This window comes from Vombatus ursinus, unplaced genomic scaffold, assembly GCF_900497805.2.
Source record: "Vombatus ursinus unplaced genomic scaffold, bare-nosed wombat genome assembly UNPS02012179.1, whole genome shotgun sequence".
Classification (NCBI taxonomy): Eukaryota; Metazoa; Chordata; class Mammalia; order Diprotodontia; family Vombatidae; genus Vombatus; species Vombatus ursinus.
This window is the reverse complement of record NW_020951957.1, coordinates 8,913,968-8,941,480: the sequence shown is the minus strand read 5'-3', so window position 1 is coordinate 8,941,480 and position 27,513 is coordinate 8,913,968.

Below are 27,513 nucleotides of genomic sequence, written 5' to 3'. Positions count from 1 at the left end.
AATAATAATAGTTCAAAATAGTCCTCTCCAAATGCACTGTGATTATGGGTAACTTTTTTGATGCAATTCATTCCTATGGTTAGTAACAGTTTTCCTCATCATAATTAATGTTGCAATTTGTTTGCATCTCCATAATTCACTTATCATGAAATGTTATGTATTGTTTCTTGACAGCTAGTAGACACTAAGTTACATGAGTGCAGAAATAGTGTAGTAGATTAACTTTGTTGACTTTCTCCATGAACTGGTAGAAAGTTAAGCACTAGTATGTTTTTATAAGGGTTTAGGGGTGGTGGTAGAAGGGAAATTACAAATTTTGAGTCTTTAATTTAATCAAGGCTTTAAACTAGAAAAAAAATTTAATATTATGGGAGAGGAAACATATATATATATAATAAAAGATTAATCAGCAACAACAAAAAAATCCTTGAACTCAACTTTCTCTTGATAATTTTGTTTATTTATTTCTTCCCTTCTGTCACACTATACTGTATTTTGGATACTTTCTTTTACCTGCCCAGGTAAAGTGTGTGTTTCAGTCTTTGGCCTCCCATTTCTTATGTTAAGTAACATATTCTTGCAGAATATTTTTCTAAAAATGCTTCATTTCCTCCTTTTTTTAACTTCCCAATCTAAGATATTATTTTTGATGGCTTAATTTTTATTCCCTCCCCCCAATTATAGGCAAAACTAATTTTCAACATTTTTTTTATTTTGACTTCCAAATTTGCTTCTTCTCTTTGCTCTTTAAGAAGGCAAGCACTTTTGTACAGACTATATCTGTGCAGTCATGCTAAACACATTCCCACAGTAGTTAACTCGTGAAAGAAAACTAAACTAAAACTAAACAAACTAAAAAAAAAAAAGAAGAAAAATAGAGAAAAGAAATAAAAGTGTGTTTTAATTTTAGTCAGACTCCATCAGTTCCCCCCTGCCCCCGGAGATGGATAGCATTTATGATTGGAATTGTCTTAGATAATTGGATTGGTGAGAATAGGTAATTTATACATAGTTGTACATCATAGAAAATTGCTGTTACTGTGCACAATATTCTCCTTGTTTTGCTCATTTTGCTTTGCATCAGTTCATGTAAGATTTCCCAGGTTTTTCTGAGAATATCCTACTCATCATTTCTTATAGCACAATAATATTCTAACATAAGCATATACAGCTTGTCCAACCATGCCCCAAGTGATAGACATACCTTCAATTTCCAATTCTTTGCCACCACTAAAAGAGTTGCTATGAATATTTTTTCTACATATAAGTCCTTTTACTTTTTTTTTAAAAAAAATCTTTTTGAGATACATATCTAGTAGTGGTTTTACAGCCCTTTGGGCATAATTCCAAGTTACTCTCCAGAATGGTTGAATCATTATACAACTTCCTTAGCAGTATATCAATGTCTCAATTTTCCCACATTCCTTCCAACATCTGCTATTTCCTTTTTCTGTCATATTAGCTAATTTGATAGGTATGGTGTGGTAGCACAGAATTATGTTTATTTGTTTTTCTCTAATCAATAGTAATTTAGAACATTTTACATATGATTATAGATAGCTGTGATTACTTTGCCTGAAATTTCTTGTTCATATTCATTGACCATTTACAAATTGGCAAATGACTTGTATTCTTATAAATTTGACTCAGTTCTCTATATATTTGATAAATGAGGTCTTTTTCAGGAAAACCTGTGATTTTTTCACATTTATAATTTCAGTGTATTTCTCTCTTATCCTATTCCCTCTGTTTATCCTACTCTCTCTGTCTCTTTGTCTTTCTCTCTTTCTCTCTCTCTCTCTCTCTCTCTCTCTCTCTCCCTCTCTCTTTCTCTTCCTCTCTTTCTGTCTGTCTTTGTCTCTCTCTTTCTCCTTTCACCATGTCCATTCTCAAATGTGTTATTCTTCTGTCCTTTACCTACCCCAATCAGCCCTCCCTTCTATCACATCCCACTCCTCTCATCCCCTTCCCTTTTTGCTTCCCTGTCTGGTAAGACAGATTTCTAGCTCTAGTGTATTCTTAAGTTTATTTTTCAGTCTATGATCTATATTCTTACTTGTTCTTTCTTCCTATTTCCATATACTATGAAAAGGGAGAGCTGTTATTGGAATGCTAGATTTGCATTGCTGCTTTTAAATTTTTCACTTCACTTTCCTTGCCTTCCTTTGCCTCCCCTCTGCTCCCCATCTTTTTTTTCACTCCATCCCTTTCCTCTCTTTCCTTTCCTTCTTTTCCTTTCCATTTCCCCACCCCACAATGTCTCCCTCCAAAAATGAAAATGTGTTGTTGAATGGCAACAGTCTCATATTGCGGGAGTTACTATATCTTAGATTATGAAGCCATGTCCTTCTTTCTAGCCTTACTATGATCACTCACTACACCTGAGGTCAGGATATTCTATTTCTTTTTTTTCCCTCACCCTCACTTCCCCAATCACAACTACCACTACTCAATCTTGGCTGCTTTTGGGAATACAAACTTCCCCTCTCCTAAGACAAGATACAATTATAGAAGACAGAACCATCTCTAAGAGAATTTTTTTTTCTTTCTTAAATTGGTGCTAGCCCCAATTTCCTACCAAAATTTTAGGCCATTTATGTTTTATCAAAGATATAAATCTGCATTTTACTCCCATGTATGAGGGAGTTCTTTAGTTGAAACATTTTATTTCCTTTTCACAGATTGGATTATATATCCATTCCCTATCACCTGATCATTCTCACTTTCTAATATTATTTTCCCACACTTATTCTCACTCTTGTTAAGAGACTAAGTAAATTACTATCCCTTAAAGCTCACCCTTGGATTGGGTAAGAGTGAATTTCATATCTCCTACAGTCCCCTGCCTCCTCTCTTTTTATTTGCATACCTTTCCATTGTGTTTATTGGAACCCCAAGGAAATTTATTAACTTTAGGGGAGAACAACAGTAAGTGTTTGGAATAATAATGTTCTTCCTTTTCCTTTGGGCTTTTAAAGACCTCTTAAATCTTTAGCTTATTGGATGCTTTCTGTTTTGTCTTGATAATTTCTTTTTGTTCTTTCTTTTACCTTTCAGTTCAGTTGTGAGTTTTAATAAGAAGCATTAAACATGAAATAATTCCACTTAATTATTCTTTTTATTTTCTTGATTATTATATTTATTGACCTTTCTCTTTTTTCTTAAGTGTTTGTACTTGTATTTTCTCTCTCTTTCTCTTTCTCTCCCTACCTCTCTTCCTCTCTCTTTTGGCTCATTCCCCACTTTAAATAAGTGAATAATAGAGCTAGGATTTGAAACTAAGTCCATTGAATATGAATCTAGCACTCTTTCCACCATAAAACGCTGTCCTCTCAATTCCATTCAATTAAAATGCATTTTTCTTCATTATCATTATCATTCTCATCCTCATGCTAATCATCAGACTCTAATAAGTATTGGGTTAGAGTAAAAACTCATAGAAAAACACACCTTGCGTTCAAAATGTTTACATTCTTCTGGAAGTTATGGTAAGATACAGAATGTTTACACATAAGCATATATAAGGCAATTTAATGAAGGAGTAAAAAATCAACAAGTCCATGGGTTAGGAGTGAAGATTGCTTTTTATCAGAATTGAAAAATAGTAAGTTGGTAGATCAGGAGGGAAGATGGCTCCTTATCTGAGTTCTTGAACTCCAGGAATCTAGGTGGCTCAGGTAAAGAGAGAGTGAAAACATTCCAAGAATGTAGTCTCTTTAAATACATGGAATCTTGAAATGGAATTCTGAGTGCAAAGGAACAACTAGTAAGCCAGTATGGTTAAAATATGTATGTTGAATTAAAGGGATTAATGTGAAATAAGCATTGAAATGAAATGTGGAGGAAACTTAACTATAAATCTGAGAAATCTGTATTTTATGCCAGGGGTTAAAATGTATTTCATATTAGCTACATTGTGTTGTAAGTAAAGATTTTAAAATAGCCATTTTCTCTAGCAAATTTAGTGAATTTATTCTATTCAAGTTCTCTTTTAAAATATTTAACAACAGCAAATTAATATACTTACTTTTCAAGAAATGCTGTATAATTAAGGTGAACCAATGTGAGTAGGTTAACTGAAATACACATTTGTAGATTTATGTAATAAAATGGATTTTTAGTAATTCTTTTGATGAAATAATGAACACTGTTATTAATACTTATGCATTTTTGTCATCATGTTTCTTTCATTTTCTATTTAAAAAGTTCATTTTTTTTTTACTGTGGGAACACAAACCCTAAATAGATTTGAGAAGATTATGGAAGAAAATCCTAGGTTTTTTTTTAAAGTATATGGTATAATAGAAAGAACACTGGACTTGAAATCTGAACACTATTGTTTGAATCCTTGATTTGACATTTGTTGCATATGTGGCCTTGGGCAAATCAGTTTGCCCCATAGGAATCATCTGAAATGAGGAGGTATTACTAGAAATCACTCAAAGATTTCTTCTACCTCTAGCATAACTGTCATCTGAACTCCAATAAGACTTATCTCCTTTTTAATATTGTCATTATCACTGACATAGTTATACAAAATTTTAAGTTGATATCTATTATTGTAAAGTTCTTTTTTTATCTAAAAAAAGATGAACAAAGTCTCTATATTGACATTTTTTCTAATTCAGGTTAGCTAAGCCATGAATCAATGGTACTAAAAGTTTCTATTTCCCCCTAACAGTATCATTGTCAGCAAATACCTTGTTTAAGTGGATTTTCAAAGAATACACAGCTGTGGAGACAAAGGATATTCAAGCTTTGTCTGACTGTCTTACTTATAAACTTTTTTTAGAGTTTTGAATATACTAATTAACATCTCATCAAAGTTCAGTTCAGTGATGGAACCCTTAAAATAGCATTCAAGTCTTGAGCTCAAAACATACTCTTTGATTTAGGTGAGGAGTTTTAAAGGTCAATATTGCAGTTCTACAACAGGATGTAAACTTTTAGGCATAAAATACAGTATGAAGCACATGTTAATGCAAAAGCCTAACTTCTTTCAAAGTTGACATACTAAATTATAAATGTTAACATACGAGAGATCTAAGAATTAAATATTTGTCCATCACCAGAGAAAATAATTTAGACATTAAACTATATATATCAAAGGATATAAAGACATAATCTTTAGCATAGAGTAGTTTGAATCATTTCAGTCCCTTGGAAAGGGGAAATCAGCAGGAGTCGTTAGATCCAATGGAAACATATTAGGAATAATTAGCTAAAAACATAATTGAGAGGAAAAAAAGTGGATTATTTAAACTTACAGGATTATTCTTCCCTTCATGTGTTTCAAAAGATCATAGGAGATTAGAGTTGGAAAATATTTGAACTTTTTTTGGTCCAGAGAATTTAGAAGTGATCTTCCTAAAATTACGCCAATATAAATTTCTGCCAGATAAAGTGAGAAGGACCTTTGATAACAGGGTTGTAAGGATGATAAGTACCCACTGAAAGATTGTAAGTAAAGGGAAATTGATTATAATACATGATGAGTACACAGAAAGATCTCAGAAAGGAACAGAAAATATTTTATTTTGCCATTTTTCATACTAAGCATCCTATTGTTCTCTTACTTTTAGTCTGTCTTTTTTTCTAGCTCTGTTGATTTTTTTTTCTTTGTTTAAGTATTTATCTTCAGCTAAACAATATCTCTCTTGTTTTAACTGTTACCATTCTATAATTTTCTGGTAAATATGAAGAAATGACTGTTTTCATCATACACACTGAATGTTCTAGTTGGAATGATTACTGGTAAAATTTCCAGGATCATCAAGTAAGCTAATGGATTTAAGAGAAATTAACCACCTACATAAGGTAAAGAACAGGAGGACCACAAGATGATCTAGTGATCCTATGATGTGTCCTGGGGTGGGGGTGGGGCAGGCAGTTTGAAATCTCTCCCAAGCAATGACTAGAACTATCCATTTGATGTAGAATGTGAATATGAAAAAATAGAAGTTTATAAATTTTTCCCCAGGCATGGCAAGAAATGAAAGCCTAAGGAAAAATTTAAAGATGCCATTTTATATAAACATAGCACAGGAACACTTTACAAATATTATCTCTTTGGATTGTCACAGATAACCTTATAATGCAAATAAAGCTTTTATTATTATTCCTATTTTAGCAATACTATGGCTCGATAATATTCAATGATTTACCCAAACTAACAGAGATAGGAAGCAGGAGAGTCAAGATTTGAATCCAGATAGTGCTGTGGTGATAAATGTTTAACAGTTGGCTCTCTGGGGGGAATGTTCACACAAAACACTTTTAAGTTTAATCTTCATTATTATTTTCTCCATAATTTCCTTAAGTATAGAGGATAAGTTATTGTGGTTGTTCAGTCATGTCCAACTCTTCATAACCCTAATAAACAATAATATATAAAACAATAAATCAAACATAAATTATAGCATTCCACTTCCAGAAGCCATGATGGCAAAGTAAGTAGTGAATTGCTGTCACTCTCCCATATTGACCTCTGGGGGGGGGGAACACAGACACTAGTGACCCATGAAAAATCCTGAAACAGCCAATCCAGTGGGAAAATGGAGTGCAGCAGCCTTTTTAGACCAGGAAACTTGGAGGATTGCTAAGAAAGGTTCATTTCACTTTGATAAAAGGGGAACAAATTCCAGAACAGGAAGTATCATAGCAAGCCAGCAACCAACCCCACCTCAGCAAGCAAGAGGAAGAGCCTAAGCCCCAGGGTGATGGAATAGGCAAACATCAACACCAGGATGCCCATGAACCTTAGTATAGCCAGAAGAACTGTGCAGACCGCAGCTCAGAGAACCACCATGTGCACTGGCACAGTCCCAGATGGCAGGGGTATTCCAGCAGTGGACTTCCACATGCTTTAGCACAGCCTCAAGTGGGCAGGCATCCTCCAGCAGTGTACCACCACATCCTGCAGCATAGATGCAGGCAGGTAGGTGATCTCAGGTGGCTGGAACTCCACATACTCTGACCCAGTACAAGGTGGGCAGGGATCCTCCAGTGGCCAGACCCCCCACATGCTTCAGTGTAGTCCCAGAGAAATGCAGAAAATCCCCACCTCTCCTCAGTACATGCCAGAAACCACCACTAGCACCCTAGCTCACCATAGGTAAGCTTCCTGACCCCTACAGCCTCCAGTTACCAGCACCTGAGGCCCCAACACACAAAGCCAGTGAACAAGTCCCCAAACCCCAGCACAAGAAACTTGGTACCATGCCCATTGTGCCACAAAAGTAGGGCTGAACTTAAAACACCAGGAAATAGGCAAACAACATGACCAAAAAGCAAAAATGAACACTAACCAAAGACAGTTTCTATGGGGACAGGGAACATCAAAATTCAAACTCAGAAGAGGACAACATTGTCAATATACCTACATCTGAAACCTCAAAGGGTAGCATGAATTGTTCTCAAAATCAAAAAGTGTTCTTGGAAGAACTCAAGAAGGATTTTAAAAGTCAAATGAGAGAGACAGAAGAAAAATTGGGAAAAGAAATAAGAGGTATTCAAGAGTCAACAACTTGGAAAACGAAGAACAAAAATTGACTGAATATAACAATTCCTTAAAAAATACAATTGGACAAATGGGAAAACATCCTTAAAAAGCAGAATTGTCCAAATGGAAAAGGAGGTACAAAACCTAAATGAAGAAAACAATTCCTTAAAAAATTAGAATTTGGTGAGTGGAAGCTAATGACTCTATGAGACATCAAGTATCAGTCAAACACAACCAAAAGAATGAAAAAAAAATAGAAGAAAATGCAAAATGCCTCATTGGAAAAACAACTGACATGGGGGGAAAAGATCCACAAGAGGTAATTTAGAATTATTGGACTCTAAAAGCTGAGAGAGAGAGAGAGAAAGAGAAAGAAAGAGAGAGAGAGAGCATCTTTCAAGAAGTTATCAAGGAAAACTTATCTGAGGTCCTAGAAACAGAGGGTAAAATGGTCATTGAAAGAATACACCAATCGCCTCCTGAAAGAGATCTCAAAATGAAAATGCTGAGAATGCTGCTTCACATAAATTCATAGTACAAAATGGCAGAACTATGTCTGTCCTAATCTCAAACCAAAATTCATTTAACAATTTTTTTAGGAAATTCAAGTTTTAAACCTTTGTAACTTGATAACTCAGCAAATTCTTCTTGAACTTTTAAAGGCAGATTACTGACTTTTTTAAAATTTCAATTGAGTATGGTTTATGAACCCAACTTAGTTTTTTTTTTTAGAATCAAAATTTGAAGGGAAATATTTCTGAAACTGTCTCCAGGAACTTATGATGCTCAATTATAACTCTTACAATTAAATTTTTGTGAAGGTTATTTTCAATTATAAAATCATCTGTACCTGTAAACATTTCTAAAGCATCATTTTCCACCCTATTCATCCATATGTTAACATTTTAGTAAAATTTTCAATTTTATCTTTTAACATAAATATGTTACAATATTTTCCCCGAAGCAACATATTCAAATATTTTGTTTTTTAAAAAAATATGCAATAAATAACAGTTTTGAAAGTCATAAGTCATTATGAAAAAATTATCAAAATTTATTTTTGCTCAGTCAAAAATATAACTTCATCTTTCAATTTTAATAATCTGTTTAAGCTTCACCCTCTTGAGAGCTACCTTACCTCAGTAAAAAAAAGATTACAAATTTAAGAAATTATAATGATAGATAACATTTTTAGTGATTTAAAGTTTCCAAAACATAATAAGATTTGTCTTCTCCCTTGATTCTTATAGTTATCCTAGAGAAGTAAGTGCTAATTATTTTCATTTCATGAATACAAAACCTGAGGTTGTTGGATGTTAAGTACTATAACCAGAGTGACAAAGTTGTCACGTTTCTGAGCAAGGATTTGAACATGGGTCTTACTTATTCCAGTCCAGCTCTCTATCTACTATATTACACTGCTAAGGAAATCACAGTGAGTGGGGATACTGACTTGGAATAATTTTATCTCCTTGACACCTGCACTGACATATCTCAAAAGTAAATGTCAAGGTCATCTGGATATTTATTTCCAAGGAAGAAAACATTTGGCTGTGTGGTGACAGCCCATTACAATGACTTCATTTGTCCCTTGGCAAGTGAATGGCATCTATGACACAGGTTTTTGATTGGTATTATTAAAAAGGAATGACAGTTGTCCATTCTACCTAACTATAGTAAGACTAGCTGAGGGTATAGATGCTTTATTCTTTTGTACACACAATATAGTTAATGTACTTGTGGATTTGGAAGATGAAGCTATTATCATTACATAAACCATTATATAGCAATGATATTTCTTGTTAGAATTTAAGGATGAATTACTGTACAATAGGGTTAAATAAAAGTTAAAAAGTCACCAATAAAAATGTCAATAGGGGTTTGTCAACTTTATTCAGTTGACCATTTTAAATCAATGACTTATACAATACCATGTAAGAAATGGCTTGTTTGTTAAATCTGTGAATGACACCACACTGGGATAAATAAGACTAATGCAGTGAGTGAAAATGTATGAGCTCACATGGGCAAGGAAAGTGAAGAAAGTTGAAATTATGCCATTTCAGATTAGTTGAGAAAAATAATACTCAGCCTAGAGAAGATTTGGTTAAAAAAGTTCACTGTTTATAAGGTTATGAAGGGCTCACCTGTAGGAGAGGGAATGGACTTCGCCTGAATCTAGATAATAGAACTAGGGTTAAATGAGTGGAATTTACTGGGAAGAACATTGTCATAATATAAGTTGGAAAATTTTCACAATTATAGTCATCCAAAAATAAATTGTCTCTGAAGACAGTAAGGAAAGATCTCAGTAGAGCCTAGAAAAAAATAATAAATTATATTCACCCTGAACTAGTAGAGTCCTGAAGTCCTTTCTATATCTGAGAAATCATACATCTAATAAGAAACCAGAAAAAAAAAGAAACCTGATGTTTCTTCTGACAGATTCATATAGTATCATATATTTAACATGGGATTTAATTGAACAAATATTTACTGAGTAAATATGTTCATAAGAAGTGCTATTGGACACATTTCTATTGAATTTTATTTTTTTAATCTATTAGTTTCACAATAAAATAATGGAATTAAATATAATAGAATTGGAAGAGGCCTTAGTTGTAATTCCTATCTTGTGGAAAACTACAACAGCGGTTCTTAATGCAGGGTCAGTGAAATTGTTGTTGTTGTTACTGCTGTTTTTTGTTGTTTTACTTTTGTTTTGTTTTATTTTGCTTTTGCCTTTATTTAGCTACAATGCATTTTATTTGTAATTGTATTTATTTTATATATTTAAAACCTCATCATTAGAAACAATAGCAATTAAAAAAAATACGATGATTCTAGGAAGAGCTTCATGAGTTTCACCAGACTGACAAAGGGGTTCATCACACACACACACACACACACACACTCACACACACACATACACACAGTTTAGCAATCATGGTCTGGAACATCTTCATTAGATACTTATCTAATATCCATAGCAACTCTGACAGTAATAATAAGCTTATTGTCCCCAAATGCAGTATATTCTATTCTTGGACAAATCTTTTCTAGAAAATGTTACTTGAAACTTGATTTCATGAAGCCTTGTGACTTTTTTTCATAACAAAATATTAAAAAAAAGTTGAATTTGTAGCTAACTATACCCATAAATGAATGTTAATTAATCAATAACATAGAAATGGACACTGGGATAGATAAAAGAGGCAGTGAGGTAGGAACTGACACAGATAAAGATCCATAACTTATCTTGATTTTTCTCTGTCACTTTTCTCTTTATTTAGGTGCATCAATTATCAAATCATTTTTCTTCTCTTTGCCTCACTTTCCTATTTTCTTTTACAACTCCAGCACTGGAGTAGCTAATTCTCAATGCCCATAATCTTATTCCTATGACCATCTTCCATCAAGTAATTTTTTTTATTTTATAATGATGCTATTGGTATCAAAATATCTCCTGAGCAAATTATAATTAGGCTGCTTGATTAATACTAAGATGCTTAACTATTTTCAAGTTCAGTGATTCCCTTTGAAGAATAACTTCAGGCAAAATGCCTTGTATTTTCTACTTGTGATTAAAAATATGCAGATTAAAAACAAATAATACTTAAAAGCATTAAATTTGAAGTAGTAGGGGAAATATTCTAGTCAATTGAAATAGATTAAAAGTACTTTTTTGTTAAACTAAATCTACCCAAATTCCTTTCACTATATGCATGAATGTGAAATTTTACATATGTTGTCAGACATTGTTGACACTTACCAGTTGGTCTTGCTTAATGGCTTTCCTTGCCACAAGTGAAGGTTACCTGGGAGTGTGAATGTGTCTGGAGCAGATCTTTAAAGTAATCTGAACAAAAAACAAAATGTTTCAATAAAAATCCAATAAAAAGGGAGTGCATCAAGAAAATTTTTAAACAATGAAACAAAAGATAGGACAAGACAAACCATTTTTGAAGTAAAAGGTTGGAATTTTTTTACCATTGGACCAAATTATATCAAATTATATCAAATTATATTTTGATGTATAAAATAACACACTTGACAAGTTCCACCCTCTGCCACTTTGCTAAGATGGGATAGACAGAAACTCTACCTGATCATTTTTCAAGAGGGGACTTAGGGACTTGTACATTTTCCTTCTCTGATATAAAGCAAACTAAGTGCTAATTTTGAAACTATACTTGAAGCATCATTATCCTTTTGTCTACAGGGCCCATGTTGGGGGCAGTTTGATGTGAAGTTGTAGGAAGATGAGAGCCATGAGTACTTCTGGAATCAAACCCAGTTGGATCTTCAAGGAAATAAGGAAATGAGGCTCCAGGAGTTAAAATTGACTTTAAAAAAAAGAACAAATTTAATTGTTTATTTGAAAACTCACTATAATACAGTGAGACTAATTCAATGGCCCTTTGAGATATGAGAAAAAGGTTTTTCTTCTGATCAGGTGAGAAAATAATTGTTACCAGATTCACAGAGTGGTCTACTTATCAAAATATCTATTTTAAACATTTTGTTGCAAATAACATCTAATTATACTTTCCATAATGATTCTGCTCTGGGAAGGTTCTTCTTGTAGGAGAAAGAATGAGATCTTCAATGCAATAGTTTCTAAATAAAAACATGGTTAGTGATGATAACTTTCCCTGCATAATTATTCAATATTTTTCTCTGAAAAGAATGATTAAATGAATTAAACAACAGTTTAAACTTTTAGATTCAGTAGAAGTGTATGCACCCTCTATGCATATTTTGGTATTTTCAGGGTCAATCACTATATACATTTCATGGTTTTTTTTTTCTTTTTGTAGACAGCTAATGAAATACTTAACCTCTAAATTCAAGCTTGTTGATAACAAAGAGTTCATCAAAAATAATATGTAACAAAGAGAACTGCAAGAATGTACAGTATACCATCATTGCATGGATTTACTGTCTTAAAAGATGATACCAAAAGGATGTGTGATGCCAAAAGGAATTGATATGGTCACATAAGGAGTATGAGGGAAAATTGATGAGCAGCCATTGTGTTCTATTGATATCCTTGAGATGTCAGAGCTTAAGGAATACTCACATAAAGTCTAGTGCAACTATTGTGTCAAATTTATGGGTACACACACACACGCACACACACACATATGTAATATATACTATATATATGTGTGTGTGTATATATATATATATATATATAATATTATAGTCAATGTTCCAAGGTCACAAATGTAAGAAGTAACAGAGCTGGATTTGAAACTAAGTCTTCTGTTTCACAAATTATGTTCTTTTTAAAATTTATTTCCTATATTACTCAAAATCACATATTCAATTAGATCCATAATTGTGAACATTACTTTCAATGATACAGATTGAAGTTTATCCATGTCCCCTCATCCTTCATGACTCTTGTCCATGTAATGGGAAATATTAGTCATAGACAATCCAATGTGTGCTATATATGTCTTCCACACTTTCTCTTGAAATGATATACTGTGCAAACCATGGAATGATTTGGAATCAAACAAAAAAAAAAAAGACTTACTGTTTAATTTGTAACCTAGTCCTAATCACTCTTGATTACAGCTTTGAGAAAATATATATACTAATATACCCCTTGTGGTAATATTCTGAGCTTCTAAATAAATCTGCATTCCACAAAAAATTAATTTGGTTTGGCAAAAAATAAAAAATGATTTATTGGTTTGTAGAAACAAAAGCATGATATTATTTTAAGACTAAATAAAATATAATGTGGTAATAATATATTTGTAATTGTATGCATCTGTCTTGTTTGAGGACTCTATTTTTTCAAAATATTCACCATAAACATTTCAGGAAAAAGTGTTTCTTTTAAATTTCATCAATTCACCCATGCTTTGAATATCTATGGTCATTTTGAGATTTATTTTCTTATTTAATTTATGTTGAACACTTTCTTGGTTTCTCAGAACATATATATTTTTTTCAATAAATTTTATTAATTGCATTTGTAATCTTATTTGGATATTTCCCTGAACTTGGGGAATTGAAGGTTGCGCTCATTACCTTTTTTTTTTAATAGAGAAATGAATTAAATTTTTGTACAATATGGCAATGACTTGGGGTTTTTTTAGTTTTTTTGACCTTGAGTCTAAAATACATTGATTAAAGACCTTGATAGCTACGTATGTATGTATAATATTATGTGGATATTATTTTAAAAGTATTTAACAGCTACTCTTAAAGTACAATGCATCCTTTTCTGACTTTATCCATAGAAGACAAATGTAAATCTCTGAGACAGCAAAGAAAAAAAAATCTGTCAGAAAAAATGACAATATTTTCTAATAATGCAAAGTCCTAGAGCTTAGGCAGGAGTGGATATGTCCCTTCAGTTACTTGTCTTAATAGGAAATATTTACTTTTGAGCTTTGTGCTTGAAAGGATGACAAATTCTATCTATTTCCAACCCTGAGAGAAAATCCACATTTTTATGTGTGTTTCAGTATTTGATTCACTTTTTATTCACAACAGAGCCAGATTGAAAAATCTTCATTTTTTATGAGTGAAAATGTCATTTGACCAAAATATATTTGCTGAGTGACTTCTACAGGCAGAGTATTGTGTTAGATTCAGGAGATAACAACAACAACAATAACAACAACAACAATAGCAACAACAACAATAATTTCCCAAAGAAGGGCATATTCTGAGCAGGAAGACATGGTATAGAAATGTGAAAAGAGTTCTACATGTATAGTAAAAGGATTCAGGTTTCTTTTAGCTCTAACAGTTACTTTGTGTTAGAGCTTTTTCAAGTTCTTTCTCCTCTCTTAGCCTCAAGTTCCTCATCTGTAAAATCTGTACCAGATACTACAGTGGTTTTCTTTTTTTTTTATTTTTTTGCCCTATGTAAAAGCAAAAGATCATGGATGAAAATGTTGAGGAAAACTCAGAGGTCATAGGATCAGAGCTGTAAAGCCGGATGGGGCAATCCCTCCTGTGAAATAACCACATTTTAAAGAGCAGAAAACAAGACCCAGAGAGATTTATTAATCAAAGTCAAGACTAATATCCAATCTTTGATTTGAAAGCAGATCCTTAAAATTAAAATTCAAAGCACTGTCCTATACCAGTTCTCTCAATTTAGAGAAGAGGACGCTGAGACCTTAAACAAAGTAACTTGTCCCAGGACAAATGATTGGTAAGAGATATAACTGAGACTTGAACTTGGTCTTCCATTTCTTTTTGGTTTGTTTCTTTGTTTGTTTGTTTTTGGATCTATTATTTTATTTTTCCCCAGTTACTTGTACAAACAGCTTCTAACATTTTTTTAAAACCTTGCATTCCACGTTCTCTCCCTTCCTCCTTCCCCACCCCCTGGTCTTCCATTTATAAGTACAATATTTTTTCCATTGTTCATTAAAGGTCCAGGTTTGTTTGCATCATTTTCACACTTCTCTTTGGTCAATCTTCTACTAATATAATTGGGGGAGGAACCATCACCAATCATTCCACCACACAGGCAACAGGGCCTCTAGTAGCAAGCATACTGGACAAATAAATAGCTCATAAGCCTTTTGAAGGTAGACATTGTCATTTGACACAGTAACTATTTCAAAAATTGGCATTTATTGTTTGTGGAGTCAAGAATAAAATACTAATACAATTTTAGGATATGTTAAGAGAAGAATAATGCCTAGGATTATGGAAGTACACTAAGCGCACTTAGTATACTAAGGCCTGAGCTGGCATATCTAACCACATCTGTAAGATCTAAACATAGTGCTTCAGTCCTTGGATCCCCATTTTAACATAGAAAGTGATAAAATAAAGAGCATCTAGAAAAAAAATAACCAGAATATCCAAAAGCCTGAACACAATATTATGTTAGAGTCAGTGGAAGGACCTGGAGTTAGAGTGTCATACACAGACACACATACACATATACATATATATGTATATATGTATATATATGTATGTATATATATGAAAATATTCAGATATGTTTTGTGCTAAACATCCTTTGATTTTTTTTTCCATTGTCAGATACTATGGTCCTGTGGAACAATTGATTGTATGAAGATACTAATTAATGCAGCCTAACCTTTTCATTGTACATAAAAAAGGTAATTTGAGATACAGGGGAGTTAAGCAACTTACACAGTTACATAGCAGGTGAGGTGTAGAGCCATAACTAGAAGATTGACCCGAATAGCTTAGAATGGGTGGGTCTTAAGAGTTAACAGGTAGGTTAGACTAGATTGGAAAAGGTCTACACAATTGCCAGAGGTGTTCAGACATTACAAATAAGGTAAAAGAGAATTGTTGGAATATCTTGGTCAAGAGATGAATGGACATGTAATTATTATGTTTTATGTTCTAAATTAAATTGCTAGCAAGTAATATAACACCTTTGAAAATCTTCTACCTCCCAGGCCAGTTCTCTTTCTACTAAAACAGAAGAATATAAAGATGTTTTATTCTGTATCCTTTAGGGTCTCATTAAAGCTTAGAGGTTGTCTTTTTTTTTATTTTGGTTTGGGTCTCAAATGTGTGTCTGTTTCTGTGTCTGTATGTATGTGTGTGTGAGATAGAGAGAGAGAGAGAAGGAGGCAGAGAGAGAGAGACAGAGAGAAAAATTTATAGAATTTCTTTAGTAGTTGCATGAGTTGCAATCCTAGAGATCCCAAACCTAGTTTACTACAATAGTTGCCATCTTAGTGCCTTTGTAAGGGACCACACACACATTTATTTCAATTTTAAAAAACAGTAAAGAAATAAAGTGCCTTTTAAGTTCTAAGGTCAAGGATCTGTGCAAAATAAAAAGAGGTTAACTTATGAATGCCTCTGTTGATTCATTTTCTATGTCAAAAATATGATAATATCCAAGGACTCCTGACTATTCTGTAGACCATAGTTGCTTCTCTATACCAAAATAATAAAGTTCAAATGGAGTAAGTACAAAAGTCTTTTCCCCCTAAAGGGTATAATGGTCAGTATTATACAAAACAAATTTCATGACCTTAGCATATACTTTAACATGAAGTAGTGACTAATTGTAGAGTAATTGACATGTTCTTATACTATTTTAATTATTTTTATTAGTTCTAATTTCTCCCACAGGATTTGCCTAACATTTGAACATCCTATAAATGATAAGCATGAGACTACCTATAGATAACTTGGTGTCCATTCAGAGGGAACAAGAGACGCTGGAATTCAACAGATATTGCTAAAAAATAAATAAATGAAGAAATGCCTTTTGAGATCATCTTGGAAAAAAAATAGAGATATTGAGTTCCTAATATTAAAACATTCTCATCTACAGAATTAAAAAAATATATAGATTATCAGGGTCTTAAAAGGAGGATTTGGAGTTTTAATAATCTGAACTGTTTGAGAAACACAAGTCATACTTTTTTTTCTTTTAATCTCCTTTCTATAGAAATCATTCTAATCATTAAAAAGGAAAGTGTTAGCTCATAATAATCACACACCCAGTCATCTCTTGACCAAGATCTTCCAACAATTCTCTCTTATCTACCGAACTCCTCTGTCAATTGTGTAGTCCTTTTCCAATCTAGTCTAACCTACCAATTAACTCTTAAGATACACCCATCCTAAGCTATTCAGGTCAATTTTCTAGTTATGGCTCTACACTTCACCTGCCATGTAACTGTGTAAGCTGCATAACTCCCTTGCATCTCAAATTCTTTTTTTTTATGTACGATGAAAAAGCTAGACTGCATTAATTAGCATCTTCACACAACCAATTATTCCACAGTACCATAACATCTGAAAGTGAAAAAAAAAATCAAAGGAAATTTAGCACAAAACATATCTGAATATGTTCATATACATAGCATACACTTGTGTTTGTGTTTGCATGTGTGTGTGTGTGTGTGTATTGACACTCCAACTTGAAGTTCTTCTACTGACTCAAAGGTGAAGCTGTTAAATCTGTTAACTACACTTTTTTTTCTTGCAAAGACATTGAGAATTTTATCACTTCTTGCACTTTTGAAGGAGTACTATCCAGGTAAATTATTCTTCCTGAGAACCTGTGTATGAAATTTAAACTGCTGTGCCACATTTTCTCAACTAGTATGTTCTTCAGAGAAAAGCATATATATTAGATTCCTAGAAAATCAAATACAAAGAAGATGAGGAAAAACATATTCCAAGTGCCATTTTTGTAGTTCTAGTAACAAAAAGCCAGATTGATTTAAAGGTATAAAGAGTGAAAATGAAAAGAACATATGCTTCTGACAGTCACTATGTGACTCTAGGCAAGTCTCAACTTCTTAGAGCATTAGGTAACTGTAGGAGATTGTGAATGGCAACATAGGGTCTGATATACATTGGCAGAGGTAGTTCCCTCTCTAAGAGTTCTTTACAATAATGAAATCACAGTGACTTTACCCCAGAAAAAATGTTAAGAGTTTTGATCTACTAATAGAATTATAGCCTCACACCCTAAAAGGGCAATGTTGTTGTTTAGTCATTTTCAGTCATGTCAGATTCTTTGAGACTCCATTTGAGTTTGTGGTTTGTTTGTTTGTTTATTTTGCAAAGGTACTGGAAGTGGTTTTCCATTCCCTTCTCCAGTTCATTTTACAGATGAGAGGAGGCTAAGAAAAACAGGGTTAAATCACTTGCCCAGGGTCACACAGCTATTAAGTGTCTGAGACCATACTTGAAGTCAGGAAGATGAGTCTTTCTGACTCCAGGCCTGGAACTCTATGCATTGTGCCATCTAACTGTTTCTACACTAGAGAATAATAAATCTTTAAGGCAACAAACGTTTGAGTGCCTTCCAGGGCCGGAGCCAAGATGGCAGAGTAAAAGCAGTGACTTGCTTGAGCTCTCCCCCAAATACCTGTAAAAAATGGCTCTAAAAATGCTAAGCAGCAGAACCCACAAAAAGACAGAATGAAACAAATTTCCAGCCCAAGACAACCTGGATGGTTGATTGGAAAGGTCTATCCTGCCAGGCTGGGAGAGGAACACAGTTCAGCATGGTCATGTAGGCAAAACAGGACTCAGAGAAGCTGGAGCAGGCCTCAAAGGAATTAATAATGAGCAGCTGTGGTGGTTTCAAGATTTCTCAAACCACAAATGCCAAAGAGAACTTAGAAGGTAACAGGAAAAGTCTGTGACTACATTGAAACAGAAGCTCTCAATCCTAGCCCCAGTCTCAGCACAGCTCCAGGGTAGTGGCTGCTTCCTGAGCTCAACTCTCAAACTGAAGGGGAATCAAGTGGCTGATCAGAGGGGTATTCCAGGGATCTCTTTGCTGGTACTGAGACAGGATTATCTTGCTTTGCCTGTGCTTTGATCTGGGTCACAGTTCTGGGTGGCGGTCTTAGGGCAAGGAGGAGAGCTGGCATGGTGGAGCTTGTAGTGACTGTGTAGAGGGAATCCTCCTCACAGTTCCAAGGCAGAAAAGAGTAATTGTGGTCACTAATAGACTAGATCACAGGACAGGAAAGAAGTAGACACCTCGCCCCTTATCATACCACTTTGGAAGAACTGAAAATTTACAGGTCCCTAGAAGTATCTCTGAAAACAGCTGCACAAAACTCCCAAAGCTTGGGACAGTACATTCTCCTCACTGGAAGCAGACCCCTACCTCACAAAGAGTTTATAACTCAAGTAATTGGCTGAGATCATGAGCAAACCATGCAAAAAAAAGTCAGACCATAGAATCTTTGTTTGGTGACAAAGAAGATCAAAACATATAACCAGAAGACGACAACAAAGTCAAAGCTCCTACATCCAAAGCCTCCAAGAAAAATATGAATCAGTCCCAGGCCATGGAAAAGCTCAAAAAGGAGTTTGAGAAGAAAAAGAAATACAGGAAAAACTGGGAAAAGAAATGAGAGTAATGTGAGAAAATCATGAAAAACAAGTCAACAGCTTCCTAAAATAGACCCAAAAAGATACTGAAGAAAATAAAATCTTAATAAATAGCCTAACCCAAATGGCAAAAGAGGTCCAAAAAGCCAATGAGGAGAAGAATGCCTTCAAAAGCATATTTGGCCAAATGGAAAAGGAAGTCCAAAAGCTTACTGAAGAAAATATTTCCATAAAAATTAGAGTGGAGCAATTAGAAGCTAGTGACTTTATGAGAAATCAAGAAATTGTAAAACAAAACCAAAAGAATGAAAAAATAAAAAAAAAACAATGTGACATATCACATTAGAAAAACAACTGACCTGGAAAATAGATCCAGGAGAGATAATTTAAAAATTATTGGACTATCTGAAAGCCATGATCAAAAAAAAAAAGAGCCTAGACATCATCTTTCAATATATTATCAAGGAAAATTGCCCTGTTATTTTAGAATCAGAGACCAAATTCGAAGTTGAAAGAATCCACTGATCACCTCCTGTAAGAGATCCCCAAAGGAAAACTCCTAAGGATATCATAGCCAAATTCCAAAGTTCCCAGGTCAAGGAGAAAAGATTGTAAGCAGTCAGAAAGAAACAATTCAAAACAATCAGGATAACATAAGATTTAACAACTTCTACATTAAGGGACCAGAGGGCTTGGAATATAATATTCTGGAGGTCAAAGGAGATAAGATTACAACCAAGAATCACCTACCCAGCAAAACTGAATATAATCCTTGAGGTGAAAAATGGACATTCAGTGAAATAGAGGGCTTTCAAGCATTCTTGATGAAAAGACCAAAGCTGAATAGAAAATTTGACTTTCAAATACAAGACTCAAGAGAAACATGAAGAGGTAAACAGGAAAGAGAAATCATAAGGGGATTTTTAAAGTTGAACTCTTTACATTCCTGCATGCAAAGATTATATTTGTAACTTATGAGACCTTTGTCAGCATTAGGGTAGTTGGAGGGGAAAAAATTATATGTATGTATGTGTGTATATATATATATATATACACACACATATATATATGTAGATAGATAGATAGAGGGCATACAGTGATTTGAAGATGAAGGGGTGATATCTAGAGAATAAAATTAAGGGGTGAGAGAGGATTATACTGAGAGAAAGGGAGAAGTACAATGGGGTAAATTATCTCACATAAAATAGATAAGAAAAACCTTTTACAGTGGAGGGGAAATGGGGGAAGGTGAGAGAGAATGAGTGAATCTTATTCTCATTGGATTTGGCTTAAAGAGGGAATAACACAAACTCAATTGGATATGGAAATCTAGCTTATTCTATAGGAAAATAGGGGGAAGGGGACAAGAGAGAAGGAAGATGATAGAGAGGAGAGCAGATGGGGGTGTAATCAGAAGCAAACAGTTCTAAAGAGGGACAGGGTCAAAAGAGAGAATATAATAAATGGGGGGTAGGATAGGATGAAGGGAAATATACTTAGTTTTTCACAACATGACTACTATGGAAGTGTTTTGCATGACTACACATGTATAACCTGTATCAAGTTGCTTGCCTTCTCAATGGGGGAGGTTGGGGAGGGAGGAAGGGAGAAAATTTGCAACTCAAAGTTTTAAAAACAAATGTTAAAAATTTTTTTCACATGCAACTGGGAAATAAGATATATAGGCAATGGGATATAGAAATCAATCTGGCCATACAGGAAAACTGAAGGGGAAGGGGATAAGAGAACGGGGGACATAGAAGGGAAGGCAGATTAGGGGAAGAGATATTCAGAATGCATGCCATCTTGGAGTGGGTTAAGGGACGAGATGGGGAGCAAATTTGGAACTCAAAATCTTGTGGAAGTGAATGTTGAAAACTAAAAATAAATTAATTAATAAAATTGGCAAAAAAGACAACAAATATTTGCTGAATGCTTACTATGTTTTAAGAACTGTGCTATGACAGGGAATACAAAGAAAGTTAAAAAATATGGTCTCTGTCTTGAAGGAGCTCACATTCCAAAAGGACAGAAAACCTATAAAAATGGTACATACGAGATACTACATTGTAAATAAAAGGTAATCCAGAGGGAAGATAATAGCATTGGATGGTGGTTGGAAGGAGGAATGGGTAAGGTTTTCATAAGAAAGTGGGGTTTGAGTGGAATCTCAAGGTCAGGGAATCCAAGAGGCAGAGATTCATAGAAAGAGGATTATAGAAATAGAGATTATCCATTTGGAAAGTTCTAGGGGACTGTTTCTGAAAGACTGGAGAGCTGGTACAAGCATAAACATTCTGCATTGGTTTACCACTTGGTAGGCCTTTTTTGGTTCAGTACACATCTTTAAAATGTACTGACATATCTGTGTGGCTTTTTAGTACACAGATTCTGAGGTTGAAAGTGATTCCTTTGCTCACAGCTCATAGGAAGATGAGTTAAGGAGAAAGGACCCGAAGGCCAATATCTCCTCCTCAACTCTTCATATCATGTGGCCCTCAGACATTCACCTCAGAATTTGAACTTTTCCTTAATTCTTTTCAGTTTGAGTAGCAGAGAGTCTCTGATCTGGCCCAAGAATTCAAGCCAGAAGGATCCAGTAACCCAGAAATCCAGGTGAGGTATTGTAAGTAACTCATCAGTGAAGCCTTGAAGATCTATAGTCTAGAGATGTTAATCCAGTAGGATTTTGTAATGAACCTGTTGGGTTTAACGTTATGAAGGAATTGAGTTCAGTTGTGAGAACAATTTCCTGATACCCAGTGGAATGTCACTGGGATTATGGAGGGTTATATTCCTGAGGTATTGGAAAAAAATATTGGTATTTTGTTCTTTTTACATATTTCAAGTGAAAATCACTTCATAAAGTAAATCCAATATTAAGTCATTAAATGATACTTGGGTGCTAGTCAGAGATCCCCTAAAATGGAGGGACAGAATTAGTAGAGGATATAGCCAATTATAAATGAAGGGGAGACTCTCTAATCCCCTGAAGTAGTAGAGATGTAGTCCTTATGGGGGAACAAATGTAACAGACCTAGTGGACAATCAGTGGTGTCAGAGTTTACTAATGTTACAGTAAGAAGATGGAAAAGGTAGGGAGGGGACAATTTGAGAAAGAATTTTAAATCCAAACAGGATTTTGTATTTGGAAAATTTGGAATTCAAAAGTTTTAAAAACAAATGTTAAAAATTGTTTTCACATGCAACTGAGAAATAACCTATAGCAGCAATGGGGTATAGAAATCTAACCTGCCCTACAGGAAAATTGAATGGGAAGAGGATAAGAGAAGTGGGGAATGATGGAAGGGAGGGCAGCTTAGGGGAAGGGGCATTCAGAATGCAACCTGTCTTGGGGTGGGGGAGGGGTGAGATTGGGAAAAATTTGATCATGATAATGATAATTAATATTTATATAGTCTTTTAACATTTGAAAATGCTTTACAAGTATTTCCTTTTATTTTTGCAGCAACGTAGGGATGCAGTTTCTATTGCTACCACAATTTTTACAGATGAAGAATCTGAGACAGACAGAAGTTAAGTGAATTGCCAAGGGTCACATAGCTAGTAAATTCTTTGAGACCAGATTTGAACTCAGGTCAATTTTGACTTGAGATTTAGTGTTTTATCTCTTGTGCCACCTAGCCATACCTAATACGCAGAAGATCTAGTAAATACACAGCTGTCAACTTCATATGCATGAAGACAATAAATTAATCTATAAAGACTTCAACAGTAAAACATTTATTATAATGCTCTCATTTTAACAATGAATATACTGAAGACCAGAAATAGTAAGAACATTTTGCCGATGGTCATAGAGGTACTAAATGAAAGAGCACCTATTTGAAATTAGATTCTCTTACTCTAGATCCAGCTTTATTACAACTGCCCCCTGCCACTGTTTCTTATTCACATCATCTGTTTAATCTTGTCATCTTAGCATTTTCAGAACAAGGATTTGGAAAAATCTATGGAGAAGAGGTGGTTCTTGAAAGAAAAAGTGAAAGAAGTCAAGAATTCTTAAAAGTGGAGATGAGGAGGGAGTATGTTCTAGGTATTGTGAACAGTCATTCAGAATGACCTGAAGTAGAGTACTGGAGTCAAGTATAGGGAATGATTAGTGTAGTGATTCTTTTTCCTTTTTATATGGAATAAATGTAAGGAGGTATTCTAAAATGAGGATAGAAAGTTGAGTTGTAGGGAGAATGTAGAAAATTCAAAAGAGTTAAAGCTATGTATGACTGTTTTTAATCATCAATGAATGATTTATATTCTAAAAAAAAAATGGAATTGTAGATGTGGTTATGCAAGCAGATAATAAGAAAATACAAAGCTATTATAAAATAGCTGAAATTACCCAATCCCAGTGTTAAATTATTCTTTTCTTGCTTTTCTATGTCACATTCCTCTACCCTCTAATATCCTGGATTTTCCTCCACCAATTTTCTTCTTCCACTTCTTCAAGGATGGAAATCAATCTGTGTTTTGGGTATACAGAGCTACAATTTATTACTGATAGATTTGCAAATATGGCACATTCTCTAAAAATCATTGAAATTTTCATCTTAGCCCTCCATACTTGTTGGAAGTGAGATATTATCTATATGGGATATTTTAGTTCTTGGGTTCAATTTATATAGCAAACCAGCTATGATTGCTAACATGAATGAACCTTAGTACTGTCTTGTTGAATAAGCAGCTGAAGACATGTTATATTTGGAGTCAGAGGACCTTGATTTAAATCTAGATTCTGCTACTTAATGCCTCTGTGACTTAGGAAAATTCATTTAGTCATTCAGGGCCTCACTGAGGGTATTGGACTTGATAACATCAAATATTTCTTCCACCCATAGAGTTATATCTTATGATGTAAGTTCTAATGAATAATTATATTTCTGATTATGATTAAGAAATAGATTTATTTAGTGAATTAGAGGAATGTGAAATTGTGAAAGATAGTTAAGAAATGGAAAGATAGAATCTTTTTTTTTCAAAACTCAATAGGCTAGAATAATAGAATGCCTATAATATTTTAATCTGATGGGCACAAAAATAGCTTTAAAAATCACTTGAATCAACATAGTAGTGAGGAACGCATTGCTTATTATCATTCCAACTGAAAAAAAAAGTAAAAATATATATATACAAATCAAAGCATCAAGGATGTTTTAGCTCACTGCCAACTCAGTTTAAGTCATTAGTTCTCTGTGTGTCAAAGTAGTTTCTGTGGTAACAAAACCATAATAATAAAAAGCTGAGATTTAATTAGCACTTCAAAGTTTGCAAAGTACTTTTCATAAATTTTTTTATTGGGCTTTCTCATCAACCCTGTGAAGTGAGTATCACAGGATTTATTTCTGTATTTTAGAAGAAATTGAGATGCTGAAAAATTAAATGTTTTGCCCAAGATAATATAACTGGTAAAGTGATAACTGTGGGATTTGAATTCAAATCTTTCTGACTCCAAGTTTAGAGCTACTTATGTGCTTCATCAACATTATTTTTTAAATTATTATTTAATAATATATTTTTCAATTACATGTAAATACAATTTAACATTCCTTTTTTCCAAATTTTGAGTTCCAAATTCTCTTTTCCTTCCCCACTTCTTCCATTGAGAAGGCAAGCAATTTGGCATAGATTACACATAAATGGTTATGCAAAACACATGTGCATGTAAGTCATTTTATGAAAGAAAGCATAGACAAACAAACAGGCAGCCCATGTTGAGTGGTCCTATGCCAGTGTATCTCATGTCACACAATCAATTCGAAGTTCTTTTTTATCATTTTCACTTTAGCCATGTTGTAAAGTAGAATTAGAACCAGTGGGAAGAACCACAAGAAAGAAAGGAAAAAAAAGACAGAAAAAAAAGATCAAATAGTATGCTTCAATCTGCATTCAAACTCCATAGAAGTCTTTCCAGGTTTTTCTGAAGTCCACTCATTTATCATTTCTTATAGCAAAATAGTTTTCCATAACATTCATATACCACAACTTGTTCAGTCATCCACCAATTGAAGAGCATTCCTTCAATTTCCAATTCTTTGCCACCACAGAGAGAGCTGCGAACATATTTTTGTACATATGGGTCATTTTCCCATTTCTATCATCTCTTTGGGATACAGCCCTAGAAGTGGTATTGCTGGGTCAAAGAATATGCATAGTTTTATAGCCCTATGGGCATAGTTCCAAATTACTCTCATGCATGGTTGGATCCTTTCACAACTCCACCAACAATTCATTAATATTCTAATTTTCCCACATCTTCTTCAACATTTATCATTTTCTTGTTTTGTCATGTTAGCCAATCTGATTGGTGTGATATGGTACCTTAAAGTTGTTTTGATTTGCATTTCTCTAATCAATAATGATTTAGAGGATTTTTTCATATAGCTATAGACGGTTTTAATTTCTTCATCTGTTCATATCCCTTGACCATATATCAATTGGGGAATGATTTGTATTTTTATAATTTGACTTAATTCTTTATATATCAATTCCAAAGTTCTTAGGAGAGACCTTGAGAGTGTCCTTTGTATTGTTTCTTCTGACCACCATGCTTGTGCTAATTTTTTTGGCAAGGAGATATATTTCAGCTAAATGTACTAAGTCCTTTTTAAAAGGAATTATTCAAAAACTGAATGGACTTTTTTTTGAAAGGTAGAAAGCTTTTGTCACTGGAAGGATTGAAGTTGAAGTTAACTGACTGTAAGTTTTGTTGTTCAGTTGATTTCTACATTAGTTCACAAGTTGGATGAGGTAATTTCTAAGGACTATGCTTATTCTTTGATTCTGTAATTCCACATCCACTTCAAGGCTTTGCATTATGGTAAGTAACACTAAAAAGGTGGTCATGATTCAGTCCTTCCTTCATCCTTGTTGGTGGTGATACTGTCCTGTGATTCAGCAGGGGTCAAAGGTGAAATTGATGAAAATTCTAAAGAAACTGGATATGACACCTATTCCATTTTCATAGTTTTATGAACAATATAATGCAGAAGGTCATCCTTCTTCATAGTTTAGAAAGTTGTTTCTTTGGTTATTTGATGGTGTCTAAAAATATCTGTGCTTAACTTATTGCCACTTTTGCCCATATATTTGATAGTTTCCACTAATAATCCTAACTACACTTGAATAGATGTATACAATAAAACTTACTACATCCAATTTGAATTTTTGCTTTTTTGGCAGAGATTTCAGGAAAGTATGGTCCTTCTCCATAGTAAACTCTCAATAACTTGTTTTATAGAATTCATCAACAGGAAATTTCTTGGTCACTGTTCTCATGATATGTAGTTTGGTCTGAAGCTGGAAATGATGTGGGTGCTAGATTTTCTTTTATTAAGTGAGGGATAATGTTGTATGTACCAATCAACAGCACTCATTAAGTGTCTCTGATGTGGCAGGGACTGTGACAGTTGTTAGTGACATAAAGAAAAAAAAATCAAAATTACTGCCTGAAAGGAGCTTATATTAATTCTACTAAATAAACACTAGGATTTAGGGACTCTCTTAGGGTATCAGAAGTCAAGAATCTCATTTTAGGTTGACATGGATAGAATTCAATGCATGGGTAGGTTTGGGAAAGAAACAGGAGAGTAAGGCCCCAAATCTATGAAGTGCATATGTTTCTGCTTGTACATCTTACACATCTTCAATCAACCAAACAATAAGCATTTATTAAACATCTACTATGAGTTGGACAATGTGCTAGGTCCTGGGATTCAAAAACAAATGTGAAATGGGCATTGCCCTCAAGATCTTATTTTCTTCAAAAAGTATTTCCTCAACTTCATTCTCTAGTCATTTCATTTCATAACCATGACTAAGACATTCCTACACACAGTGCATATCAAATAACATGAATTTGTCGTATTTGGGGTAGGATGTCCTGGAATTTTCAAGTTTATTGGGAATAGTATGGGAGGCAAGAATAACCTAACCACAAATACTAAAGATGGGAAACATAACGAGACATACCTTCAGCCTTCTATTCTAATCTTAAGATAATTTTTTCATCTATAGTAAATACATATGAAGAATGTTTTAAAATAATATGGGGAAATGAAAGTTTTTTTTAATGTCATTTTGGAAAAACAAAACTGAAGGAGGGTCTTAGGGCAAAAGGATATTTATTTAATCATGTCACCATTCATCTATGC